Here is a 13,693-nt window from a genome sequence, read left to right as displayed (position 1 = left end):
AGGAAAGAAGGAAAAAAAAAACCTTGAAAACCGAGGGTTGGATACTGCGAATCAAGGGGAGGGGAGAAGGGGAAAGAGGGATGTGAAGGAAAAACTTGGTGTGTTTTGTATCTCGACAGGGAAAAAGAGGGAGCTTCAAAATGAGAGAGTCGGAGTGGCAAAGCGGAGAAGGATGTTTGAGTATATAAACCGTACGGGTGTCTCATGAGCAGCTCCGGAGCTGCGTGGGGCTCTGCGTCCTTGAGTCACTGTGTGAGCAAGGGGTGCGAGCGGGGCGGTCGGTGTAAACCATGAAAAAAGCATGCGAAGGAGCCCTAAGGAGGGGAGGGAGGAGGGTGGGCAGCACTGGGGGGAAAGTTAATGGTGTATGTGGAGATAAGAGAGAAGGAAAAAAAAGGCAAGAAGAGGGAGAGAAATAGGCTGAAGGGAAGAGAGTCCAGATTTGCTTTGACTGGAAATATTGCCTGGACGGTGGATGGTTGCAGAGCCTGTGGATTAAAGCAGCCCCCGCCGGTGCTCTGGAGAGTGTTTGGGGCCCGCCACCTCCTCTGGCTGCGTGGCACGGAGGGACCCTGCAGCCCCTTCCCTCCCCCAGAGATAAGAGCGGAGGAGCGGGCTGGGGGCACGCGGAGGGACCCTGCTCCAGCGCCTGGGATCGCTCAGCTCCGGGGAGGGCTGGGGGAGATGGGGGGCTGAGAGAGCAGCCCTGAGCCTGCCCAGGGATCCTCCGCCTGCTCCGCCTGGGTCAGAAGCGGGTGGGACTTTTTCTTCTTGGAAATGCAATTTTAGGTAGGTTTTGCTTTCCCCAGCATCAAACTTTCGCTGTCTCTTCTCTTCCCCAGCTCGCCCAGGGGAAATGCAGCAGCGCCTGCCTTTTGGGGGCTGCTCTGCGCCCTTCAGCAGAGCTGCAACTGGGGGAGCAGGACCCCAGAGCAGCCTTTGGAAAGGTGGACCTCCAGCTCTGCTTGCCAGGGTGCAACGGCATGGCTGACCCTGGGGAAATGCTAGGGGAAGCAGAGCGAAGTTGTGATGCTAGGTGACAAGTGGCTGGGTCTCTTCTTGGAGACGTGGTGGAAAGCGAGCAGGGGACAGGCAGCAGCCATGAGGAGTGGGGTGCTCCCTGCCTACAGTGGATCCCAATTTCCTGCACCTAAACAAGCTGCACAATTGCCCTGGCTTTTCCTCCTTTCTTGCTTTCCTTGAGGTTCCCATGACCCGTAGTCCTGCTTTTAGCAGGGGCTGGAGCATGGGGAGAGGCAGCTGGTCCCCTTTCCCATGCAAAATAAAATGCCACCTTAGAGCAAAGGCATTTGCAGCTGGTAAGAATGTTGTCACCACCCGGGTGTGCCTGCTGCCCCTGCCTGGGAGGAAGGCAGAGACATCCCGGCCGAGACGCCCTGCGGAGGATGGAAGTGGATAAAGTTTGGTCGGGAAGTGAAAGAGCGAACTTTCAGAAACCCCTGTGAAAAGGCTGATATTCCTCAGGCACCCACGGCTGCTCGGTGCTGCTTAATGCATCTTCCCACAGGACAGCGTTCGGTCTGCCCAGTCTCTTCCTGCTGCCACTGGTCCATTTGCACCAGGGCCAGCAGAGCAGGCCCGCTGCATCCTCACCCCCCTTGCAAACATCTCTGGATGCAGCGCCGAGGTGAACCCTGGCCTCTTCGGGAAGGCGATCGGAGGCCTTTTAAAGCCAGGAGCCCGTCCTCCTCCCGAGCAAACAAGAAGACAAACACAGCGGAGTCGCGCCTGAAAGCCAGAGTCTTTTTTCATTTTCCCCGCATCCCTGATCCCAACCTTAATCCCCACTCTGAATCCTGTCAGCCCGGCTGTTCTAGCACTGACATTGCTGCAGGCATCTTCTCCGCTGCCTTCCCTCAGATCTGCCTCCTCCTGGGACTTCTAAAGAGGACTCTGAGATTTCTGTGTTACTGGATGATTCACTCCGTGCCCTCCAGCAAAGCACTGGGGCTCCCCGGGGGAGGACGCAGGCAGAGGGGGGACGGGGTTGCGATGCCGTGTCGGCGGATGCTCCAGCGTGGCAGCCGGGGCTCGGGACCGGTGTGCGGTGGCTGCGGGCTCTGGCCGTCTCACGGGGGTCAGCCAAAAGCGAGGGATGAGCAGGGAAAGGGTGCTGCTGCCTCTTGCTAGTGCTGGCACCAGTGCCCGGTGGGGGAGATGAAACCGTCACCCCAGGACAGCATATACCGATTTTACTGTCAGGTCGTTACAATAATGATGCGCTGGAGTATTTTGCCCAACCCGCCATCGATCGGAGGCTGTAAATGCTCGGTGATAGACACATCACCGAGCCAGGGGCTGCTGCAGGAGAGCGGCTCTGAAGGAGCCTGTCTGTCCTTCCCCTTGCCCACCCATGCAGCCAGCCTCAGCATGAGCAAGCCTACGGCCTGGCTGGGGTCAGGATGAACTACAGGAGAGCAAAGGGGTTTCTCTGGGGTGGGTCTCCCAGCCCTGCATTCAGAGGGGCAGGTGCCACGAGCTCTCCCCTATTTGTGTGACACTGGGAGCAGACACTCCTGGTGATGGTGCAGAGCCCTGGGCTAAGCCCATCTTGCTTTGACCCTCTGAGATGGGCAAAGGAATGGGAAAAATCTGTAGACTGAAATCTTGCTCGGCTACGTCCAGTTGCAGCAACGGCACAGGGCGCGGATGGCTGCAGGGTTTGGGGATTTCTGCCTCTCCACCTCTGGAGCTCAGGTGGCACCAAATCCTGGATCCAAGCACCTCTGCCTCCGGGCGGGTGGAAAACCAAGATTGTTCCACAACTGTGTGTCACAGGCTCCCCGTTCAGGCATGTTTCCTCAATAAAAACTAGCCAAGCTGAACTGCAAACTCCCCAGCAGACATCCCCCTTGGCTTTGGGAGGGATGACAATTTCTCACACCCACCCTCGAGGTCTGCGGCCCTTTCCCTGCTCCCCATCAGCTCCCAGTGGGGAAGCGGTGGAGTAGGACCCAGACTGGGAGCCCCTGGTACTCCTGATATTGTAAGCCCCCCAAATTCCACCCCGTTGGGTATCACAGTAAGGAAAGGAGCCATGTCTTTAGGACCTCCAAGCTGGAAAAAAGGCAGAGCTCAGTTGTAGGGTCACGGGTAGGGTCTGCCCCACCGCCGATGCCTACGGGGAGGGTCTGTCCCCCTCCCAGTCCCACCTGGGGCAGCTGGGACAGGCCCAGGCACTGGCACCCTCTCTCCATACTTTAATCGCATCTGAGCGGGTGTCAGTGCAGCGGCATAAAGCTTTTACTGTGTTTTATGTGGGCACTTGCAATACGGGCCGTGGGTGGTTTTTTTTATTCTGTATGTGGGGACTTTAATAGTACATGTTTGGATTTTATTAGCCTGCGTACGTGGGTTTTATGACAGGAAAGGTGGGCATTTTAATGAACTGCTCAAGACACAGAAACAAGAATGGAAAGACATTTTCAATGGCCCTTTAATAAATAACAAAGAACCCATCCATTTAAATGTTGTAAGCAATAAAAAATATGTATATATTGTTGTACATACATAGTTCCCATGAAGTTAAAATCCATTATTAACCTAAAAAGCTAACTGTGCCCACTATGCAGACAAGAATATTTTTGCTTTCAGGGTTGCCAGTGCAGGAGGCTCTGAGGTCTTCTGCACACTCGGGGCAGGACGGACCAGCGTGAGGGTCGGTCCCTTGCGACCGAACGGAGGCAGCAGAGGGGCTGCCTTTGCCCACCGTGCTCTTTGGAGCAGCCCAGCAGCGTGGTGTGGCTGGAGAGGTTCATCTTTGTGCACCACTGCACCACACGGCAAGTCCTGGGATGTTATGAGGAAAGAACTGTCTATATGGGACCATAAAGGCATTTTCTCCCCTGGGAAATTCCCCTTGCTGGCCCGCTCCAGCCCTGCTCTTTGCTTTTCCCTTCTCCCCAGCTCCTGGCAGGCAGGGAGGTGGGCAAGGGCAGAGCATCCCGGCCGGTTTGGGCACACGGGGCAAGCGTGCGGGCTGTGGCTGGCCGCTGCAGTGCCCCGGTGGTGCTCTGCGAGGTGCCCGGCCGGTGCCACGGTGGTTGCACCACCGAGCAAGTCCCATGCCAAATTCAAACACTATCTTTTGGCTTAAGTTCTCCTGCTTTATGAGCACCCACAGATGAACGTAAAGTGGGCTACAAACCCGGCCGAATCCTGCAGTAACCCGACGCGGGGCAGGGGGAGGGCTGGATTCCTGCAAGCGCCTGAAAATATCTTTCTTTTTTGAAATGTTTGTATAGCATGACTTGGCCGATTTACCTCATAATATCTCACGTTGGCCTAAAGCCGAGGGCATTAGTGAAACTGTGAGCCAGATAAATGATTCTAGCGCTTTTTCTTCTCCGTATCTGCTGTTACAATAAAAAAGGGCCTTTTCCATCCAACTGCCTCCCGTTAACCCAGGCGGTGCCGGGCCGGGCGGCAGAAGCACGGGCAGCGGGGAGGCGGAGGGGGGTGTGGAGGCGAACACAGCCAGCAGGAGCAGGGGCCTGGTGTTTGCACAGCCAGGAGTGGAAAAAGCCATGGAGAGCCTTTATGCTTCCTGGCACGGCCGCCGTCCGGCATAGCTGCGGAGGTGGGGGCTGGAAGCCTGGAGGCACAAGATCTGCGGGTAGAAACATTACCCGGAGGGAGCTGGTTTGATATTCCTATGCAATTGCGTTAAATATCGTTCCCAGCTGCCGGGCATCTTCTCCAGAGGCTGCAGACTCCCTCCAGATGCCATCTAGGTGGTCTCCAGAATGGCATCTGTACTGGTGTTCAACACGAGGCGAGAGGATTTGGGGTTCATCACCTCCTGGTTGATGTGACCCACAGCAGGAGGTGACACATGTAAAGAGGTGGCATGTCCCACGGTGGCCAGGACAGTCACCTGGGGCTGCAGGAACTGATGGGGGAAGCATCCACATCTCCTTTGCAGAGCGCAAACCCCCTCTGCGCCGAGAGAGGTGTAATAAGGCACGTCGAAACCACCGATGCTGTGCAGCAAAGGTTCGGTTTACAGAGGCAAAGGGGCTTTAATATGAAATAACCCCAATTAACCTGCAACAAATTCCCAGCCCTTATTTTTTGATGCTTGCGGGGGGAGAGGAGCAGGACCTGGAGGCCTGAGGAGTGGGTTTGGGCTGCTTGTGGAAGGCTGTAAAAATTGCTGGGGCAGGAAGGGGGTCAGGGGAACCAGCAGGGTCCATCTTTGCCCAATCTCCAGCTCAAGCCCTGCAATGAGAGCTCGCCATGACCTGAAGCAAGAAGATACTGATTTTACTCAGTTAAATTGCTTTAAAAAAGGACAACTCCATCAACGCTGCAAGTGTTCAGGCACTCAGCATATGGTTCAGACTTGGAGCTGGGGTGTTTTTGCTGGGATGTGGTGGCTCCAGTCTGGGTAACAGCTGGCTTTTCAGCATTTGGGTGAATTTGAGCACATTTTTGACAACGGTCTCGCTGGTGGGACCTCACCTCTGAGGAGGATGCGGCCAGTGAAATGCCAGTCTCACTTCAAACCAGTCGCTGCTATGTATCACTGGAGCAGAGGTAGGAACCCGCGAAGCAAAGTGCTGTGCAAATGCCTGTGTAACGTGTGTGCACGCGCGTACGTGTGTGTGCAGGGCTGGGGGAGCAGAGGATGATCTTCTCCCTTTCAGACACGCTGGGATTATTACACACAAAACCTCCGGAGAAATGGTTTGCATACTTTTTAAAAAGTGATCAGCTGTATGAGGAGGTGTGTTTGCTAAATTTAATTGAGGTAATTCAAACACAGCAAAGGCTTTGGGATTCTGGTTGTAGAGATTAGGTATCGCAGCTAACATCATGTACACACCGTGATTACACACTAAGTAACGGGACCTGGACCTCGTCGAAGGCAGGTGGAGCAGTGGGTCAGTGGGTCTCGTTTCAGGAGGTCTGTGCGAGGGAGATACGATACTCGGTGCTATATCAGGACAAAGGGGCACATTCAGCCCTGGCGCAGCTCCCCCAAAGCCCACGGCAGTGCATCGGGCAGGGATGTTGGTAATCAGTGCCACTCCGGCTCGTACACCCATCCAACCACTGCCGCATCTACGCTCGGGTACCTGATTTGGCCTCTGGGAATTATACCACAATTAATTGCCAGTTTCCTCGGGGATGGGATCGGGCTCTGGAGCGAGCCCAAATGCCAGATCGGGATGAGCTGAGCTCCCCGGCACACCCCATTTGGACCAGGCTAGGTGTGCACCTCCCCGAACGTTGGTGACCTCATGCCGCAGACATGGATGAGGTCACTCAGATAATTGCTCTCCCCAAACGATGTATCTTGCGGGAAGAGGATGTTATGAAGCTGGAGAACTTGCTAGGGCAAAAAAACACATCGCACACCCCTGGCCGAGAGCGTTCCGAGGGGAAACTCATCGGCAGAACGTGCCAAGACCTCCAAACAATAGACTGCAGGCTCCGGGGGCATGGCAGGAGAAGAGACACCGGCAGCTGAGATGCGGCGCTGGGGGAAGCTGGAGGGGGATAATTGCAGGAGGAAGATGTACGGTACCTGGCGGGAAGGGAGAGGGGCCTTGCAGGGACCTGCCCTCCCCAGGGCACGCACGGCAGGCGGGCAGGGCTGGGTACGCACGCCGAGCTCTCCCCGACGCCAACCCGGGCTGCGCAATGCGCTGCAAGTGCTTTTCCGTGGGGAAAGAGCCATGCTCATCCGAGATCTTCTCCTTCGCCTGCCCGGCTGCCTCCTTCCCCCCACCAGCCCTTTCTCCCCCAGTTAAAACTTTTGTTTCTGCCGCTCCATGACAGGTCAGCACAGATGCCTGGGGGGGCACAGAGTGCTGGGCTCTGCTGCTGCAGGTTCATTGCCTGGATGAAACCTCTGCAGCACCGTGCCTCAGTTTCCCTACTTGCAAAGCGGCAGGAGCGATGCTCTATTACTCTTGGAAAGCACTCGGAGAGCCTTGCTCGCAAAAATGTCATAGTTATCGCTCATCTAACCATCCCTTCCCTTGCCAGGGAAAACTCTGATGCGTTTTATCCTCTGGTATAAAGTTGCTGCAGCCTGAGAGAGAGGCAGGCTCCGCTCTTCTTGCAGACCTCGCTCAGGGTGGTGTTCCTTCACCAGTCTGTTTTCAGCTATTTCTTCTCCCCACAGCCCCGTGACAGGTATTTGAAAAGAAGCTGAGAATCGTCCTATCAAACCTTCGCAGTTACTGGGACAAGCCAGACTTTAAGGAGACCGAATACGAGCGAGTTTCACAGGAAAACAAACAGAAACACTTTTGTCACTGCACCAGAAAAAAAAAAGAAAAGTTGGGAAAAAAATAGCCACTCTATGGAAAAAATCAACTCTTTCCTGAATAAAGCAGAAAAAAATGCTGCTGTATTGAGCTGTGACATATGGTTACACAAATAGAAACCACAGAGGGGAAAATCATGTTTTCTCTTTCATTATTTATCACTCTCTAACTGTCTCCAGCTGGGTGAGTAAACAGCCTCATTGGGCTGTAATGAGAACAGCCTGCTGCCACTGTGCTCCGGGCTGCCGGAGCCCGATGGTGCGCGGCGCGTGTGCGAGCCGGCGTGCGACATGCCAGCCGCTCTGCCTTGCAAAGGAGGCCAGTCCTTGGCTCGCCCCGCTGCCCCTCGGTCCTCGTGGCCTCGCCGCCAGCACCGGGGGTCCGGTGGGATGTGGACACGTGGCCCCGGCACCCGTAGCATCCTCCCTTCGGCCAAGCGCTAACTAGGTACAGGCTCGGAGTTAAATTAAGCGGGCTGCTCACGGTTATTGTTCAGGGGAATTATGTGCCCAATTTCCCCCCTGAGCCGCGTTGCAAATTGACTCCTAAGTGTCCCGTGAAATGGCTGCATAATTTGCACATTTGAAAAGCGGGCCGCAGGAACACGGCTGAGAGCTGGGTGCTTTGCTTTGCTTCCTTCTCCACCTCGCTCAGTTTTCAGCTGGTTTTTTAGCTTTCGCCCACCCCGCAGCTCTCACAGGGTTTAATCGCAGGGTCCGTGGGCTCTGCTGCTCTCTGAACGCATCTTCCCTCCCGTCCCATCTTGAATGACTCCAAAAAGTGAAGTCTTGCGGCTCTCGCCTCTCCGGGGACCAGACCCGAGGCCGCGGTCCCTTCCCACACCCCGAGCCCTGGTCCATCCCCGGGAGCCCCAACGAGGGGCCTCTGCAGATGCATGGCAGCTGGCCCCCGTCTCCCGAATCCCACTGCATTTTCCCATTTGCTTTACTGGGGGGGGGGATCAGACTTTAAGATTCAGATCCCCCTGATTAGGGCAGGCTTTGGATTAGGTTCTGAATTAGGTCAGAGCATGGGATGTTTCAGCCTCCCGGTTGCTTTCATGTTTCCATCCTGCATCTTTCCTGAGGCACGGCTGAACTCGAGCTGCCCTGGCCAACACGCAGGTCGTGCTCACGAACCCAAAGGGCGAGTTACACGCAACGACGTGGGCACGACCACCACGGCCCAGCCTCGAGCAGCCCCTGTCCCTCCCCAGTCCTTGCACCCAGCACCCAGCACAGGACCCTCGGGAAGGTGCAGTCACCGTGGGCGCTGTGTAGCACCGAGTCCACCTGAGCATCTCGGTGAGAGGGAAGGGTCTTAGCTAAGAGCCAGAAAGTCCTTGAGCATCAACGGCGGTGACGAGTGATTTCCCATGAAGATTAACCCATTTCTCAAGTCGAGAACGGCAGCCGTCCCTTCTGCACTGAGTGGCGTTTTGAGCGGATCCAAGTCCTTCCAACAAATGAAAAACTATTAGTAAACGGAAGCATTTTTAATGAAAACTGACCCAGTTTTGAATGCCACTTCTCCTCCCACCTCAGGAATAGTCTGTGCCAGAGTTTGAGTGAAATTAGGTCATTGTTGAACAAAGGTCATGAAAGAACATGAAAAGCTTTTCAGTGGGAAACCCCAGTTTTTATGGCTTTTGGTGGAAATCCCCTCCCAAATAAAGTTACGAATAGAGTGACAAAAAAGTGCATGGAGCAAATCATCCCTGTATTTACCCATTATGCCCAGTTGGGTACTGTTAAAAAACCCAGCTTGAACCAACTGCAGATTTCACCCCTTCTGAACTTGCAGTGAGCTTGGGGAAGAAAAAGAAAAGAACCTGGTGAGACCCTGACTTTTTTTCCTACTAAATCTTTACATCCTTCATACCTGGCCATTGCTGCTCTCCTGCAGGATGGGGATTTGGGTGTGCGTCCCGAGAGACCTGGGAGCTCAGGGGTGCGGGCAGGGAGGGCTCGGCTGCGCCTCTGATTCAGCCCAGCACAGAAGCACATACTCCCATCCCATTGACTTAGCACTTAAACACCCGCCTTGCTGAATCAAAGCCCTCTTACAGTAAATACTCACTTAGCTTTCACAATCGCCATCTGATGATCTAATCCCTGCCCATTTCCCTGGGAAGGGATCGCAGAGGCAGCTCCTTTCTGCAGAAAACCCGTGCGCATGAGTGCCAGATTTGGAATCACTGGGAAACATTTACAAATAAGTAAATAAAAGTGAAAGTTTGGGGTTAAGCTCACCCAGGGAAGTTTTCCAAACTGCAAAGGATGGTTGAGGGGGGCTTCTGTAGGATTAGGACCCCCCAATGCTTTCTCAAGCACAGATGCATCCGATCACCAGGTGTGTGCAAATGGAGCAGCAGCTGGAGAAACTTCTGTCTCTGGTTTTGGGAATGAGCCGGGGGACAAGGAGGCCTGATCCTGCGACAGAGGCAGCTCTGCTCCATTGTTTGACTTGACTTTTAAAGGCTCCTGTGCCTGTGCGCGCGCGCACACACACACACACACACACAGATACGTATCTGCAAATGCAAAACTCGGTACGTGTTTTCCCCTCACTCTTCAACAAAAGTTTGGTCTCGATTGCATCTGGTTTGGGCGGTTGCTCAAGGTGCTGGTGGTGACTTCCCCGCCTGGTCTTGCAGGCCCAGCTCACTCCTGCCGCTGCCCATCCCTGCTCCCGCGTGTGCCGAATTCAAAGTCCTGCTGCCATCCCGTCCCCATCCGCGGCACCTCTGCAGGGGCCGGGCAGCCGGCACGAAGGCACGGAGAGCACAGAGGCGAGCTGCGCGAGGGCTCGTGGCACGTGTCCCTCTTGTCCCCGAGAGCTGCTCTGTGGCCCCAGTCGGGATCCCGAGCTGGCGTTGGCCCCGGCGATGCTGCAGTGTTGTTAAACCGGAGCGAGGCGGCGGAGGAGCCCTCGGTGGGGGAAGCGGTGTGAGAAGCCCAACTCCGGCCCCAAACAAAGCGCTTTTGTGCTCCTGCCGGAGAGCGAGCGGGGATGGCTTCCTGCTGCCCCGCTTTTGGAGGCTGCTTCCCTCTTCTCCCATGTCCTGTCCCGCTGCTGGAGCATTAAACAGGCCAGATCCTGACCTCCAGAGTCTTCCTCCAAACCCATGTTTCTCTCCAAGTGCATTGCACTGGCTGCTTCGCCACCTTTCTCTCTCCTCCTCCTCCTCCCGGCTGCGCCGTTAGCATCGTCCCCGTGTAAATTTTAATGAATTGTCATCAGACCAAAGTAATCACCAGTCAGCAAAACTTAATTTTACAAAAAGACAAAAAGAGGCTTCGCTCTAATTGATGGAAAATTGGTCGTTTCTTGTCAAGTTATTGTTCATTTCCCACCCGCTAATGACTCTGCTCCCGCCAGCCGTGCCCGGCCCAGGAGCCCAGCGAGCATCACGGCTGCCCTGCGGAGTGGCCCTGGCAGGTCTCGCCCTAAGCAGAGCCGTTATGAAACCTCAGATGAAGAGGAATATTTTCATTAATAAACTTTCAAAAGGCAATGCAATGGAAACTTCAAAATGAAGCGAGGAAGATGAGCTGATGTCCTGCCCAGCAGCCCCGGGGAAGCGATGGGAAGCACTCAGCTGTTTTCATCAGGGCACGCAAGCAAGCAAACAGCATCGATAAGAGAGCTGATTACATTTTTGGATGCCTTTCTGTTTTAATCACCCAAGATGAGAGCCAGGTAAATGAGACTGGAGCTTTGGTGCAAATCCGGCAAAGCTGTGCTGAATTTGTGGATTCAGACATCAGAACTGGCTTTTAACGAACAAGATGCTGTCCCTTTATCACGATGTTCTTGGGATGGGAAAAAAAAAGATGGATCGTTTTCCTTCCCTTCAAATATGGGCAGCCCAAAGGAAAACAGACCTGCCTCACACTATCCCTACCACTGTTATTTATGGATCATATTGCAGTAGCACCCAGGGACCCTGGTCCGGTCCCGTCTTGTTTGGTATCGTCTAAACACACCCGTGGAGTATGTGGAGTCGCGTCTCTGGTGCGAGGCAGCCCCCGGCCTCCCCGCGCTGCTCCACAGGCTTGGTCTACACAGGCTATTACGGTAATTTGATAAGCCAGTTCTTCGTGATATGAATCTTCGCCTTCGTTAAAGGGAGGAAAAAAAAAACCATTGCATTTTGATGGCTCACAGGGACAGTTCATTAAGCAATCAACTCTTTTAATGAAATATTTCTTTGTTAAAATATTCATTGATCTGCCGCGGGTTTGCATGGAGAAAGGGAAGCACCGTGTCCCAAATGCTTTTCTGTTGAGTCTTCCCAAGCACGCACTTAAAACAGCGGGTTGTGCCCCAGCATTGCAAAAGTGGTAATTCACACACCAGCCCTTGGCAGGCGCCCTTTGGGGAGCCCGGCCGAGCCCCCGGGCTGCAGCGAGGCTCGAGGGCGTTCTGGGTGCTATTTCTTCCCCTTTATCACACTATTATGCCTAATAATGGCTAAGGTTTTATACGTCAGGTTTGGGTCTTCTTTGGTGGAAGCAAACGGGGGGATGCCGGGGTCGGCTCTGATCCGGCTTGGGCAGAGCGGTTTGTGCCACCGTGGCAGGGTGCCATGTGGGGACGTCGTGGCAGAGCCGGGGGGAAAGTTGGGCCAAGAACGAGTGGAAATGGGCAACTGCGGAGCGGGCAGAGCCGGCGGCGGCGGGCAGAGGGGGGAAGAGGGGGGTCCCAAAAGGAGGGACTGGTTCTCCCGGCCGTGTGTGAGGGGACGGGGGGCCCCTTTGCACCCATGGGGCAGCGCAGCGAAGGCCGTTTTACATCCTGCAGGGATTCGGCCAGATGCTCTGGCCCCGGTGGAAGAGCAAGGAGGAGGGAGCTCAGAGAGCCAGGATGGAGAGCATTGGCAGAAGAAGAAAGAGAGGAGGGAAAAAAAAAATATATCAAAGAGTGAGAAATGAACAACTGCAGACAAAGCGCTGAATCTGGCCTCCCCCCTCCTTTCTCAAACCTTACACCATGAGTAATCCCTGCCGCTCGGCACCGTGACGACTCAGACAAGTAGTCACCACGTGCGGGTAAGCATCTCCCCGAAGGAAACAATGCAGACAAACACGGTGAGTGGTGAATGCAGACGTCCTGCTCTGGATGAGTAACGTTATTTGAAAAGCAGATAAATGAAAAAAAAAAAAAAGAGAAGAGGGGAAAGGAAAAAAACCAAACCACCACCAAACCACGGCACATGCCAGCGGGGAGAGAGAAGCCGGGTGTCCTGTGTCCCCGTGTCTTGGTGTGCTGGTGGCACGGCACGGCGCGCAGGCTGCTGAGCGCGGGGTTCGGCTCCCTCGGGGATGCCACGGTGCCCTGCAGCGGGGCGATCTGCGGCCCCTCCGCTCGCAGGCTCCTTCCTCTCCTGCGCTGAGGCTTTGCAGGCACAGAGGAAAATTGGTCACTGTCTGGAGACCCCCCACGCCACATCCTTTTCTCCGTGTGTGGGAGCAGCACACCCAGGCACTGGCGTTTTTGCCTCTCCGCCGTCTCTCTTTTAACCGTGAGCTTCAGCTCGCTAAAGCCCAGCTCAGCCTGGTCTGTCTGACTCTCCTCTGTCTGTGCAAGTAGGGGAAACTGAGGCACGGCACAGCTGCGAGCCAGAGGGGCTGCAAAGCCCCCACCTGGGCTCCAAGGCTGCGCCTGCGACGCTGCAGCCCCCGCAACGTTTCCCCCCACGTCCCCCTTCCGTGCGCAGCTCCGAAGCGGGGCCGCCAGCCCCCGCGGGTGTCTGGATCCCCCCTCCCCGGGGGGCTGCTCGCCTGGGGAAACGCCGTGGGGCTTTCTGGCCGAGGGCAGCGGGGTCACGCCGGCCGGGGCAGGGGGGAGCGATGCCAGACCCCCGGGAAGACAGCAGCCTGTCGCTTTAAAAGGGAGCCAGGAGCCTCTCATCACTTACAGTAACTCGGTGCATCATTTCTTTGCCTTACGCAAGAGGCGAGCGGGGTCCAAGAGCTCGGCGTCGGCCGCAGCCCCGCCAGCACGTCCGGGCAAAGCCGGATTCCTCCGGGCGCTTGGCGGCCTGCGAGCGTGGGCTGAGCGGGGCGTGCGACCACGGGGTGTCCTCCCTTGGGGGCTCTGGGGGGTCTCCTTGGGACCCCCGGGCTTCGCCAGCCCTGTGCTGGGTGCGGATGCAACGCCCAGAGCCGTGGGTTTGCCCTGGGGAGGACCGATCCTGCACCCTTCTCCGCTCGCCCGCTGGTCAGTGCATCCCGCGGTGATGCCCGGGAGGGCACCGGGGTGCAAACGCTGCTGGGATGAAGCCCGGGGTGGTTCAGCCCCGGACCCCGGGGGAGGCGAGGGAGCGAGTGGAGGGCTGGGCTCCGGGCGCTGTCGGGCACCGCAACTTCACAGGGTGCTGCAAGATC

The sequence above is a fragment of the Haliaeetus albicilla genome, chromosome 26 (genome assembly GCF_947461875.1).
Source record: "Haliaeetus albicilla chromosome 26, bHalAlb1.1, whole genome shotgun sequence".
In the NCBI taxonomy this organism is placed as follows: domain Eukaryota; kingdom Metazoa; phylum Chordata; class Aves; order Accipitriformes; family Accipitridae; genus Haliaeetus; species Haliaeetus albicilla.
Note: the sequence above shows the minus strand (reverse complement) of the source record.